The sequence below is a fragment of the Pteropus vampyrus genome, unplaced genomic scaffold (assembly GCF_000151845.1).
Source record: "Pteropus vampyrus isolate Shadow unplaced genomic scaffold, Pvam_2.0 Scaffold322, whole genome shotgun sequence".
In the NCBI taxonomy this organism is placed as follows: domain Eukaryota; kingdom Metazoa; phylum Chordata; class Mammalia; order Chiroptera; family Pteropodidae; genus Pteropus; species Pteropus vampyrus.
In genome coordinates, this window is record NW_011889103.1 from 634,077 (window position 1) to 647,487 (window position 13,411).

Genomic DNA, 13,411 nt, shown 5'->3' on the forward strand with positions numbered 1-13,411 from the left:
CTGCTACAAATAGAGAGCAATCTCCAAACAGCTGAAGGTGAAGATGCCCACCCCTCAAGAGTCCCACTTCTAGGTGGTCTGTGAGAGAAAAGCCCCATATTTTACACAAGAAGGGTATTAACGGCAGCACTGCTGGGAATAGTGAAAAAAGCAGAAGCAATTGAACTGTCCTTTGGTATGGGAATAAATATCACATAAAGGCTTAACACAAAATAACAGTCTATGTTATAGATACATGTAAATTAAAAGTGCAAAAATATGATCCAACTTTGAGGAAACGATTACCTCTGGGGATGGAGGAGCAGAAAAGAAGGGGAATGGTATTTTAGCTACAATCTGTTATGCTTTACTGTTATTCAAAAAACAGAGATAGGAAACAAACATGGCAAAATATTAACATCTGTTTAATCTTGTGGGTGAGTACACGAGTGTCCTATTTTATTTTTTGATTTGTTTCCTATTTAAAAAAATGATTAATATAAAGTTGAAAAACATGCCAATGTACGGTTACTAACTTTACATTAAAAAAAATCTTTACTCTCAAGGAAAAAAAATTTTCTATCTGCATTGTTTTATTTTATCCCAGGGTCTTTGCATTCTTACGCTCTCCTCAGCAAACTACATCTGGCATCTTTGATGGCGAAGTACAGTCACTGAACTCTGAACTTCCAAGGATACCAAATTATTATTTTTTCAGTCTGGGCTAAGAAGAGCTTTTGCTCAGACATAAGGCAATTTTGAGGGGAATCTGAAAGTACTAATACTAGATGTTCTTAATTAGACATGGAGAAGCTTACTAAATGACTTTTTTTTTTTTTTTAAGGTTAAAATTAAGCAACCCTGGCTAAAAGTTAATAGCTATTCACCAGTATTCTTCAGTCAAGTAAAATATTTGAGAATAGTAATAAAATATTTCTGCCATTTCCAACTCAGCCCTGACAAGTCTATAGCATAAAAGCACTAAAGAGTCCAATGTTTTCATAGGAATTTGAATGTCACTTAAAGGGCAACTGCCATGTATTTCCTTCCACTCTATCAAAAATAATAACAGCAACTAACACTTTTAGAGTGCTTATCTTAGCACTCTAAACTGTTTGAAAACCTTTATATCCTCATTCTCACAAGTACCCTTATGATATAAGAACTTTATTATCCTTGTTTTCTAAATAAAGAAACTGAGGTACAAGAGAAAGGAAAGAAGCATATCTAAAATATCACTAACCATCCATATAAGATTTCTATAGGGAAGAAAATTTCTACTCTGCCATGGGGTTGGAGAAAAGGCACAAAAGTAATGCTGAACTTATTGGCAGCTGGTCATCAGAAACAGAGTTAATAAAAAATGATATACTGCAAACAGCTGCTTTCTCTGGTTGTGATAATCCTAACAACAAATAAAACAGAGAAAGCAGCATCATATCTCAGCACAACAAAAAGGGAATTGACTAAATGTCTGATAGTGATAAAGGAACAAAAAGGAGAAGAAAGTTTAAGAAAATTTGCATTTTAAATGTACATTGATCATTTTACATACAAGATGTTCATAACGCACAGTCAAGTATCAGCTATCTTGCTTTCATGGGCTTATACCTCCCCATCTCTTTCTTATCCATAACATAATTGAATCAAAAGAAAAGCACCTCATAGTTCACCAAATGAGTGTATATATTATTATTAAAAGGGCAGAGCTGGGCAATTATAAACTACTGAGAGCTCAAGTACATGGAAACTGAAGGAAACTATAAAATAATAGCCTTATATGGTAAAGTTGAGGACACATCATTTCTGAAAGGCATTTTGTACTAGGATCTAATGAGAATGCATTTCTCATTCATACCCATGACACATCCAGTGAATAAATCAAGGAATCCATGTCTAATTCGCTAGACTGAGGGACCATTCAGAAAGACAATCACTGAAGTCATGTTGACAACGCAGCTTACTTACCTGCACCTCTCAACGGCAAATGTAAATGAATGCTGAGGCTGGAAGGAAGATGTACAAGAATTTAATGCCAGCTTTTAAGTATCTTTTTTTGACTAAATGGTGATTTATTTTAAAAACTACCCATCAATTTTCCAAGGCTTATATAGAGAATAATTTCATTTACTAAGAAATCAGTCTACTGTTTCATTAGGGCTGCATCACCTTTGCATCATCTAGAATATTATAACTCTTCTAGCATGGAACTGAAAGTTGAGCTCAGAATAATCAGTCAGCCATTTAGATTCTCCACTCTTTAAATTTTATTTATTCGTTACTTACTAGACCCAATCACATGCTATAGGAGAGCTTTGTACCTCTCTAGCTAAAACTCCAAGTGGTGGGAATTACCAGCAAGTCAACTCAGGTGGTGAAAATGACTGACACCAAGGTCTTCAAAGGCTCTGGCCCAGAACCCAGTTCAAAATTTGTGGGACAGTGGTGAAATAGGTCAGGGCGCTAGCTTACAGACTTTATCTAAAACATCCAGTGCCCCACTGGGAGCCAAGCAACATGAGCCCCAGGGAAAATTCAGCCTCCAAAGTGTGTGTACAGTTGGCACAACAGTGAGGTGTGACAGCACAATTTCCATGTGGCTGGCCAGATCTGACACTGATGGCTTTGACATGTTCTAGCCAGCAACCCTCACGGTGGCAGAAAATCTCCTAGACACCAGCACTATCATTTGCTTTGGGTTGGGGGAAAGTCCTCAAACATTTCAAAGTAGTGAAAAGACTCAGCAGAGCTCCTGGAGACTGCTATTTCAACTAAACCCATAGAGTTAGGCAACACATTTCCAATAGGCATTGGGGTGGAGGGTGGGGTGAAAATCAAAATTTCAGCATCGGTAAATACATAACTTTAACTGCTCTAAGAAGTAACGCTCATAATTTTAAATAACTGCAAAATCATTCCTCTTACATACAAAATTCAATGTTAATGGTCATGAAATGACATATCTAGTTGTAAGAATTATTTGCCATCGATTTCAATGGAAAACCAACATTGCTTCCATTTACATGTAACAGTGTGTCTTAATTCTCACACCTCATTTCAAAAAAGAATCCATACTTAAGAGGTACACTCATCCTATATGCAATCAAAACATTCTAAATATACACTAACAAACAGGTACAGAAATCTCACAAATCTCCTTTTAGAGCAGCTAATGTATCCGCAGGCATTTTTACGCACCAAACTCTCAAAATTCAACACTGGGATGCTTCTAATACGAACTATGCATTATATAAAAGATCATTCAAAATGATTACTTCTTAATGTAAGAGCGACCCCTCACATGATAATTGTTTTCAATCTACACGGTAGCTTGCTCAGTATGAGGTTGATGCTAACCAAACTGGTGCGAAGGAGGATCACTGTAATAATTACTGGTTCCTTGTTACATGTTGTAAAAGCCACATAACACTACCCAGCAGGCTTACTCTTTCTTATAACTAACATGTTTCCATAAAGCTAATAAACTAGCATGGTAATAAAAAGTGACACACGTTAATCAGTCAAATCGAATATTCCCATTTAAGATGCTCAAGATATTCCACAAACCATTTCTTTCTACTTTACATTCTGGAGTTCCATCATATATTTCCAAGCCTTTCCCTTGCTGGTTCTGACTGCTTTCTTCACTGTGTCCCTTATCTAGTCCAGCACAGGCAGCTTCCCAGTACTTTTCCAACTTCTAATCTACAATCATCTTATCATCTAGCCATTTTATAATCCATTATTATAATCTGGGCTTATTACTCAGACTGGTTACACCACCCTCTGATGTTAAAGGCCTAAACAGCGCACGTCCCATCCTGACTCAAGAAACAAGCAAAGTATAAAGATTTCCCAAAATGTTCATTCTACTTTATATTCATAAAGGTTTTCATTTTAGGAAAAAATGCTAATCAAAATCACTTTATGTGTCCAAATTTCAAAAACTTTATCATACTGTCTCTAAATTAAAAGATCTTTCAAAGGTATTGATAATAACTCATTACTGGCCTTGGTGTAACACAGTGAGAAGTCTTAAACTCTCAACAAGGAGAATGGTTAAGTCAAACATGTGCTCGGAAGCAAAGGAAAAGTTTCCAGCCCAGGCATAAGGGCTCCATTCACACTGTACAGAGTTCAAAGGAGCCAAAAAAGGATGTCTATTGAAGTGGGTTTTCCTTTTTTTCCAACTTCCTTTTACTTCTAACAGTATTATTTATGTGGATACGTGTTCTGTTGAAATCTCTTAAGGCTCTGTTGCCCCACAGGGAGAAGCTACAGTGATTGTAGTCCTGGGACAGAGGAGGAGGAAGAATGGCCCTGATAATGAGACAGGGACTTTCTGCAGCAGACTAGAAAGATTAATGCACAAAATATATGACTTGTTGACAGGCTGGTCACCAAAAGTGACAGCTCATGACCCAGGAATAAAACATTCTGAGGTTTTACTTTAAGGAAACCAGAAACACCAACCTTGAAGGTAAGAGGAGGTGCTCCTAGAATGAAACATACAGATCTGGTTACACAGTTCTGTAAGGTAAGCTAAGTACTAAAGCTGCCAGGGAGTGGCAGTGTGGTTCTGCAGAGACCTCACCTCACTGTGAGTGAAAAATAAGAGCCTTTATGAACACAATGAAAATACCAAGCAAATCATTTGCCATCACGGGTCCTCTTTACAAATGGCTTCTGTAGTGAAGAGACCCTTTTAAAAGCCCATTAAGAACCTGAGGGAAGTTCCTCTAAAACTATGGATATTTTATTATCAAAAAGCAAAAAAGGGGAAGAGTTTAACATCATATTCAACCACACCCAAATATGCAATAGCAACCAAGAAGCTATATTTCCTAACTTCCTGACTTAACGAAAAAATTTATGAAGTGAAAACCTCATCACTGCAGACAAGTTAATTCCATATACTCTCGTCTGAGAACAAACAAAACTCATGGACCTAAGATGAGGCAGAACCAAGTCAAAATAAAACTGCTTGGAAACAAAAGCTGAAAAGCAAAAGAACTATTGATATAAGTGCAAATACAGGAAATTAAAACAAAGCATTCAATGTCAAATGTGAAAGGATAGTAACTGGTTGCCTCACCCCTGCCCCCTGCACTCTGAGCAAACGGCACTGGAGATTTTCTTCCTGGGACCCTCTGTGAATGATGAAGAGCTCCGGGTCTACCCCTTCCAATCCCCATGGTTTACCGACATGCCTCAGAACAAAAGCCCTCTCTCCTTGAAGTGGGGATGAAAAACAGGAAAAAAATCACAATTATTTCAGGTAAATGGTTGGGCTCCATGACTGAGGTAGTTCACATCTTGCAGCAGTTATAAACAAGCAGGGCTGGAGTAGAGACCCAATTCAGAAGCCTGTATCATTTACTCATGACTTAAAGCTCAGCCAGAAAGAAATCCAAGTCGCCTCTCCTCTGAGGGACCCAACACGTGCTCCATCATTTGCCCTCCCAGCTCAGCCTTCCCTGGACTCAACTCAGGTCCCAACTCTAACTAGCACAGACAGTCGATTTGGTAGGAACAGAAAATATGCTACCTATGGTTATAAGGTAGCTCCTGGACAAACAGAAACTGCAAAAATTTGCCCGTTAGAACTTGAGGAACTTGAGTCTATTTCAGAGTAGTCTGTATTCGGGAACCTTTTCTTTGCCGCTTTCCCAGACCTGGACTATGATGTTTATATTTTATATGCTCGGGGCTTCTGCCCTCAGCATAGTCTCATGCTCCAGAAAATCAGGAAAGAGTTAAAGGTTCTTTGCACTTGACTCAGTGGCTTCCCTTCACCACACACTCCCGGATCCCACCATTCTCTGAGCCACCCATGCAGCCAATCAAAGCAAAGGAAGGAAATTATCCTGGCCAGCTGACAGCCCCAGAGCTCTGATGGCCATATATGGTAAAAACCACTGTCAGAGCCCTGTCAAGCCTGCAGGCCGGCTGCTGTGGACATATCAGTGAACTGCAGCAGTTGGGGAGCCAGCCAAGGAAATGCACAAAAGACAGGCTGCCTGCTCATCTCCAGGGGAGGAGGGAGAGGAGGGGAGGGTGGAAGCCTGTCATCTGCCAGGTCACACTCTGAGTCACAGCCACTCACTGTAATCAAAAATAGCCCCAGGGTACATTGTGAGGTTCCTTCTGCCAGGACTTTGTGCTCCATTGTTAACTGGGCTTGAGTAGGGTGTCCCTCCTCCCCTCCCTCCACAGCAAGACTATGGAAAACAGAGTCACAGGGAGAAAATGAAAAGGCCCTTCTGTGGCACTTCATGTGGTAATGAGGCCCTCGTGTGGCTGGCAGCTCGTGACATAATTTGAAAGTCATTGTTCTGCACCTGGCGCCCACCCCGTGTATCTTCCACTCACTGCCCCCCGCCACCCCCCAAACACACACACACACACCCTTGCCTCCTAGCCCTTCACAGTCCATACAGTTGACAATTTAAGGTGCTCAGGGCATCAGACAGCATCTATATCAAGAGGCAGTGAATGGGCATTCTAGGACACCTCAGGACACTGGTACTGAATAAAATTGCCTGCCCGTAACACCAAAGCCATATCATGTGCCAAGTGTCCACATCTGTACAAAGGGCTACTGGCATTGCTACCCTGTCCAAATAGAGCACCACTATTTGTGGGAATGGAAATTGCCTGTCGGCAGTGTACAGTAAGGGGGGGAATGCAGCCAATGCAAATCCAGCAGGTGTTGGTTAAAAGCACCATCGGGAGACTGCCATTCCTTTTGAACAAGTCCATGAAAGAGGGCCCTTATCAGCACGGCGCCTGGCACTTAAAGGAAGCTCTCAAAAACGTGAACTGCTGCAATTTCATCATTATCGCAACTGCCGAACAAGGCATGGTACACACCAAGTACTTTCCAAACCTTAAGACAATCTCCGAGCTGACGAGCCAGTGTTTTTGTTATTAAGCCTTCTAATCCCAGAAAAAAAAGAATGCAAAGGATTAAGTGTCGATTAGATTGCAGTTTCTATAACAAAAAAAAAAATTTTTTTTTCACACTCAGTGCAGGGAAAATGTTAATCAAAAATATACACGCACAAATTAAATAAAGACTCGGAAACCTAGGATCTACTCCATAAAAGATCCACAGTTCTGGAGACTCAATCTGAGTTTCAATTTCTGCAACTGTAGAACAGAGGTATGGACAGCAGTCCTACCATGTGCAAAAACTGAGACACTGTTTAAGTAAGGGACCTCCCAAGCAAATTTGGATGTCATTTTAGAGTCTTGTTTTTAAGAATATGACATGAACTCACTGCTTATTCCTGAAGATGATACAGAGGAAACATATTATGTCGTTCCAGTTGTAATCCAAAAATGTAAAACAGTGCTTATTCTAGTTCTTCTGCATAGAATGGTCACAGAAAACACCAATTCTGCACTATTTACAATGGAAGATAAGACGAAAAAAAGGAGTCAAGAAATGTGATTTTTTTATCAAAAAGCTACCCCTCAGGTCCCCTTAATCCCTCCTCTGATCAAATATCCCATTTTTCCAATACCAGAAAAATCCATCTAAATTCCCAGAGACCCAGGAATCTGAAGGAGGAATGTAGCTCCCACCCCATTCTTCGCCCTCTTGGAACAGTGCACCTCTTCTAACTCATCAGTTTAGTGAACTGGCTGGGCTCCTCTTCTGTTTCATGCCATCTTCCTTGCCTTCTGAGCCTCAGCTGGCACTCATCTCTCATGGCTGTGTCAAAGTACTTTATGCACACAAAAAGCTCCCCATTGGAGTGATCAAGGTCAACTGTTATCAAAGCTTGGTAAGAGCAAGAACCCAACACAGGTCACGGCACAAAGCAGGTGCTCAAATGTCTAAGAAATGGGTATGTGAATAAATGAATAAATGAATAAATAAATAAATGAATGAATGAGATGTTTTTTAGAGTACAGTTTTGATTTCACTAATGCTTAAATAATATTTAGCTCTTTATATATGCACTGTGATATTACTGATGATACTTTTTAAAAATAATCTTTTCATGTAATTAGTTCATTTAAAACATTTTGGAAAAAGTACAGGTAATTATAAAGAAAATAAAAATTACCATTAGTCCCACCATCAATGTTAACATTCTAGATTGCTTTCAAAAATCAATAATGTAATTTGAAGTAACACATAAAATAGCGACTATGATCTTACAACACATTTTTTTAGATTATGTGACAGTATCATGGAACATAAGTATCATCAAGTCTTGCCACACAACATAACTTTCTCTTGCTACTATACAGAATCCCTCAATTATTCATTTAAGATTTATTTAAGAATGTTATGTCTCTAAATGTATTTTTTTTAATTAAGTTTATTGGAGTAACATTGGTTAATACAATTATATAATTTTCAGGTGTACATCATAATTTGACATCTGTATATTCTATTGTGTGTTTACCACCTAAAGTCCAGTTTCCTTCAGCTTCTAAATGTATTTATATATCTACATAGATTTTTTTTAAGGAGCAGGAGAAAGTGCTTAAAACTACCAGATGGTCTTTTAGGTCACTGTTAAGTACTCATTTATTTATCTATTGTGTGACTTAAGATTATGAATCAAGCACTACATTCTACAAATACATGTATTAGTTATCAATTGCTGCTTAACCCTAAAACTGAGCTACTTAAAACAATACATTTTTATTATCTCACACAGTTTCTGAGGGTTGGGAGTGCAAAAGCAGCTTATCTGAGTGGTTCTGGCTCCAGATTCTCATGAGTCCAGACGGCAGGCAGGGCTGCAGGATCCACTTTCAAGATGACTGATCACTCACATTTGTTTAGTGGTTGACGCTGGCTATTGAAAGCGGTCCTATGGACCTCTCCCCACTGAGCTGCTTGTGCGTCCTCCTAACATGGTGGCTCCAAAAGAGATAAAAGCCAATATGCTTTTATGACCTAGCCTCAAAGTCACACTCCAACAACTGTACCATATCCTAGTGGTTATAGAGTCAGCTCTACTTAATGTGGGAGGGAACCACACAACAGCAAGACCACAAGGAGATAAGAAATACTGGAGGCCATCTTGGAGGCTGCTACCACAACAGAGTAAAGCCAGATTTTGGAGAATCTATTATCAACAGCTACCATTCAAACAGCCATTCAGTTTGCATCCTCCATCCCAGTGAATGTCAGGAGATCAAGAGCATACAATTTTAACCGCCATCTCCTCATGTTAAGTGATAAAAAAAATTATTATAATACAATGTAATAGTGTAGCCTATGGTACTCGTGGCAGGGACAAGCATCTAAGAGAACCCAAAGAATGATTCCCACTGTCTCAGCAAATTACAAGTAACATGTGAGTTGGGTATTGAACACTTACACAAGACACTGAGAATACTCACTGAAATGAATCAAGATTTCTTCCTCAATAAATATGATAGAAAAACTATCTCAAGCAGCCCTTGTCAACCCAAGTTCTGTGAGAGAATAAGTCCTAATGCCCTAAGCAGCTATTGTATGTAATGAATTAATTTTTCTCTTTTACATCTAGAAGGCATAGCGCCTAACAACAAACATTGGTGTGTTTAAATATGCCACATGGTTCATTACAGGGATGGGAATGTCTCAGTCCCACATCACGAGTGTGGCTAATTCACACAGGAGAGGCTTGTTCATGCCCACGTGGTAGAGTGCACAGGGGCTGAGACAAGGCAGCTTAGGCAGTTGTGAAGTAAAAAAAAAATCTCTACAGCCGAAACCACAAAGCCAACTTCTGTTCAGCAAGACTGCTATTATTCATCCTCTGAAAGACCAAAGAATAAGAAAATGTACTAAGCCACACCTTGAAAAGTCATGATAGATGGCATGCCACAGCTCGATGGAAGCATTGCAAAAGAGATTCTGAATCATGTGTGCTAATCTAAATCATCCTACCTCAGGGCTGAGTACTTTCCATATTCCTCTAGCAGTGACCTCTTAAAATCCCACTTTCTCTAATAAAACCCTCTTAACAAAAACCTTATAAACCATACAGTTAAACATATATTCATTCCCTAAGTCTGCCTCTTGCTGTGTATCTGTTCCTACTACTCTCTCCATTTTTTTAAGTCCCAGACAACAGAGACCGTGATATTCCCAGAATCTAACCACAAGCCTCATGAGCTGCAATAATAAGTCCTATTTACTGCTAACACTAACTAGTTTTGAAGAGAAATTCATGGAAGGCCATGTTTTTAAATGGGAGCCTTTCTGAAAGTGTCACAATACATCTTAAGATTAATACATGCATATTTAAAATTAATATGTACAGAGAGCCCCCAAAGCATCACCAAAACCAACCTGCCTGTTTATAATCTAAAAAGAAAAAAAAAAAAAGAATAAAAGGTGAGGAAACATCACCAGCAATCTCTGAGATAGTTATTAAAAACCATACCCATCTCCTAAAGTTCATGTTTAGAGTGATCCCAGACTGCTATCAACACATACTGAAGCCCAATATACACCTAGAGCATCATTCCTGCAATACTGATTTCAAGCATCACTTCATATTATATGTGGAAATTTGGTTTTTCTTCACTTTTAAACAAAAGTAGCACCTTGTTATAAAACTATTTTAAAGTTGAAATTACTGACGTTCGGGACAGAGCTTTATATTAGGATTAATGGTTCCCCACAATATTTCTTCTTCAAGGATGCATTTCTAAAGAGAAGACAAACACCTCAGTACCAGCAATCTGGGGGAGACTGAGAAACTGATCACAATTAAAACTAGATGCAAGTGTTCCTGGAGGGTGTTGGCACCCAAGAGAGACTCTGTTTATAGACGATTAAACCAAATGATTACATTTAAACACTCAAAGAACAGTGACTCTGTATTGTATTAACATCTATAAAAATGTAAAACTTATGATCCTTATTCAAATATTATTATATCAAAATTATAAGGTAGATAGATATCAAGAGGGCAGTCAGCCCCATAAAGCAGACAGAAATGTACATTTCCTGACAATGTGGAACATAGTTCTATTTTCTAACAGCTACTGATGTCCAGTTTAGGTAATAACTAGTCAAAGGACAGGGTCTTAGGAAGAAAAGAAAGGGGAGTGTCACCTGACACTTCAGGCTTGTGGGCTAGACCCTGCCACCACGATCGAGACTTTAAGAGCTCCCCAGGCACAGAACTGTCTACAGGGCCACAAGACCACTCTTCTTTGCTGGGCTCAGCCTTGACCTTGGCGGAAAAGCAGCCACAAATAAAAAGGCATCTACTTTCCAAAGTTGTGCATTGGCACTAAGGAGGGAAAAATAATGGAAGTGTTTCTTTGATGAATTTTGGTACCAAACCATCTGTATTAGAAATCACTTTATAATTGAGAATCACAGGCCATGAGAGGCACTTCTAAGATGATCTAAAATTTCCAAGGCAGAAAATCACTTTTATATATAGCCCCTCATGTCACATATAGAGAAAAAGAAGAGAAGGACAGAGTGACATATCCATGATCCACTATAAGTCAGTGACTAAGCCAGGACTGAACCCCAGGCTTCTGGATTCCTAGACCTGTGTTTTTTCCTCTACACCACACTGACCTTAAAGGCTAACTACATATACTTTAATACATAAAAATCCAACATCGTATATGTAAACCCATAGATTATAAAAGTTGATAACCCCAAGTACTGACCTCATTTCTGACGGCTATCACTGGGCTTAATTTACACCAATGTCACCTTCTCCAAAACAAATTAATATTTAAAGAGCCACACAGACCAAATTATAGTCTCAGAAAGACCCTTTAGGCTCCTCCAAAAATCAACACTGCATCTAAACATGATTATTTTTAAAACAATTTATTCTATCCTAATTCCTATATGGTTGATTAAAGAAAAAAATACTAACATCTATTTATTAAGTGTAGGCCACTTAATGCAAGTGAAAACCAAATCTTAACACCCAGTTAGCTTAACAACTATATGCAGGTCTCCCTTAAATGGCATAAATGATACTCGAAATTTCCCATGGTCTGTAAAAGCAAAGATGGACTCACAAAGCTTTTTGGGGATGCGCAACTGTCTGAACTCAGGGGAAGATTAGCCATTTAAAAGTTTATTTCAGGCTTCCTAACTGGTTTGTTCCATTTCTTTGAAGTAAAAAAAAAAAAGTCTTAAATTTATCCCTCAGTCTATATAAAGACAGAAAACTCTTAACTCAGAAACAGATCATAATGCTCCAGTGCCTTTCCTTGGTTGACAAACAAATGATTTCTCAGCCGGCTGCCATAAAACCGACCACTAAAAAGTCAAGTTTCCAACTGCTCCTTGTTCTTAGTGAACTAATTAAGTAAAAAGTTGTGGAGATCAAATGCAACAGGCATTACATTTAAACTCCCAGTCTAAAATCAGGTTTAAGTACAGTTATAATAGTGTAATGTATTATTTGCCATTAAACAGCAATTTTCTCCAGAGAGATAAAAGTATCCAAGTAGAAAATTAAATTTCAATTTAATGAAAAGATTCTCCTATAAATATGAGCAACAACCTTGCCCATATGAAGGTACATTTGAAAACACATATCAAATTTGTTCCCCAAAGGCATCCATCTCTTATTTCTGAAGTGAGATGGCCCTATTGAATATCACATCGATCCAGTCACCAAAGTAAAAATCAGACGTTAAAGTAAAATAAGTTAGCCATGAGCATCTGAGAGAAAGAAAAGTACAAGAGAATTGAAGTTTTCTCAAGGAAAAATCACCAAAAATATAATGGGGAACAATACTTTGACAGAAGTCACTTTATGGTAACCACTTTCAGAATGACATGGTCCATGATGATGAGCTGTACCCCTGATATGCATGGCTCAGACTCGTGGAGACCCAATATTCTCGGTACAGTGGAAACAGCTATAATGTGACCCAACACCTGCGTCCTCACGGGCACTAAGCCCTTATCATTAGAGCTCAGGACTCAACAAACTTATTTTCCTCCTAAAAACTGGAAAATGACTCTTTCCAGACTCTCTCTCTCTCTCTCTCTCTTCACAGCAGCCCCTCCCTTCAAATATTTGTGATGCTGGGATTTCCTGTTGAAGCAAGTACAGCTTTTCATCTACAATATTCAAGAATAGTCAGAAAATCACAAATCTCCTATCTTTCACCCCATATTGAAGAAGGTTCTCAGACTGAGAAAGACAGGAGAAGGGAGGAGTAGGAAGCCCACTGAAATGGAAGGTCACATGAAACCATTTTCAGCAAAGATTCTTTATTTCTACCGCTTAATAACACTGTTTAGATGCTATGCTGAAACTTACTATTGCCTAGATTTTAAATCTGTATTGTTTGGGGACATTTTCTTGAGCTCTCATCCCATTTACCATTCAATAAACCAAAACTCTCAGTCCTCATTTAAAAATGTGTCTTTAAAATTGCATTTTGGAAAAATTTTTTGGAAAAGTGGATGATTATT

At 38.6% G+C, this 13,411-nt stretch overlaps 1 protein-coding gene across 4 annotated transcripts in view; it reads right to left on the minus strand.

Moving 5' to 3' along the window:
• The window catches only part of CORO1C (coronin 1C), a 70,540-nt gene that overhangs the window by 34,674 nt on the left and 22,455 nt on the right, over window positions 1-13,411 (minus strand). The window lies entirely within an intron of this gene.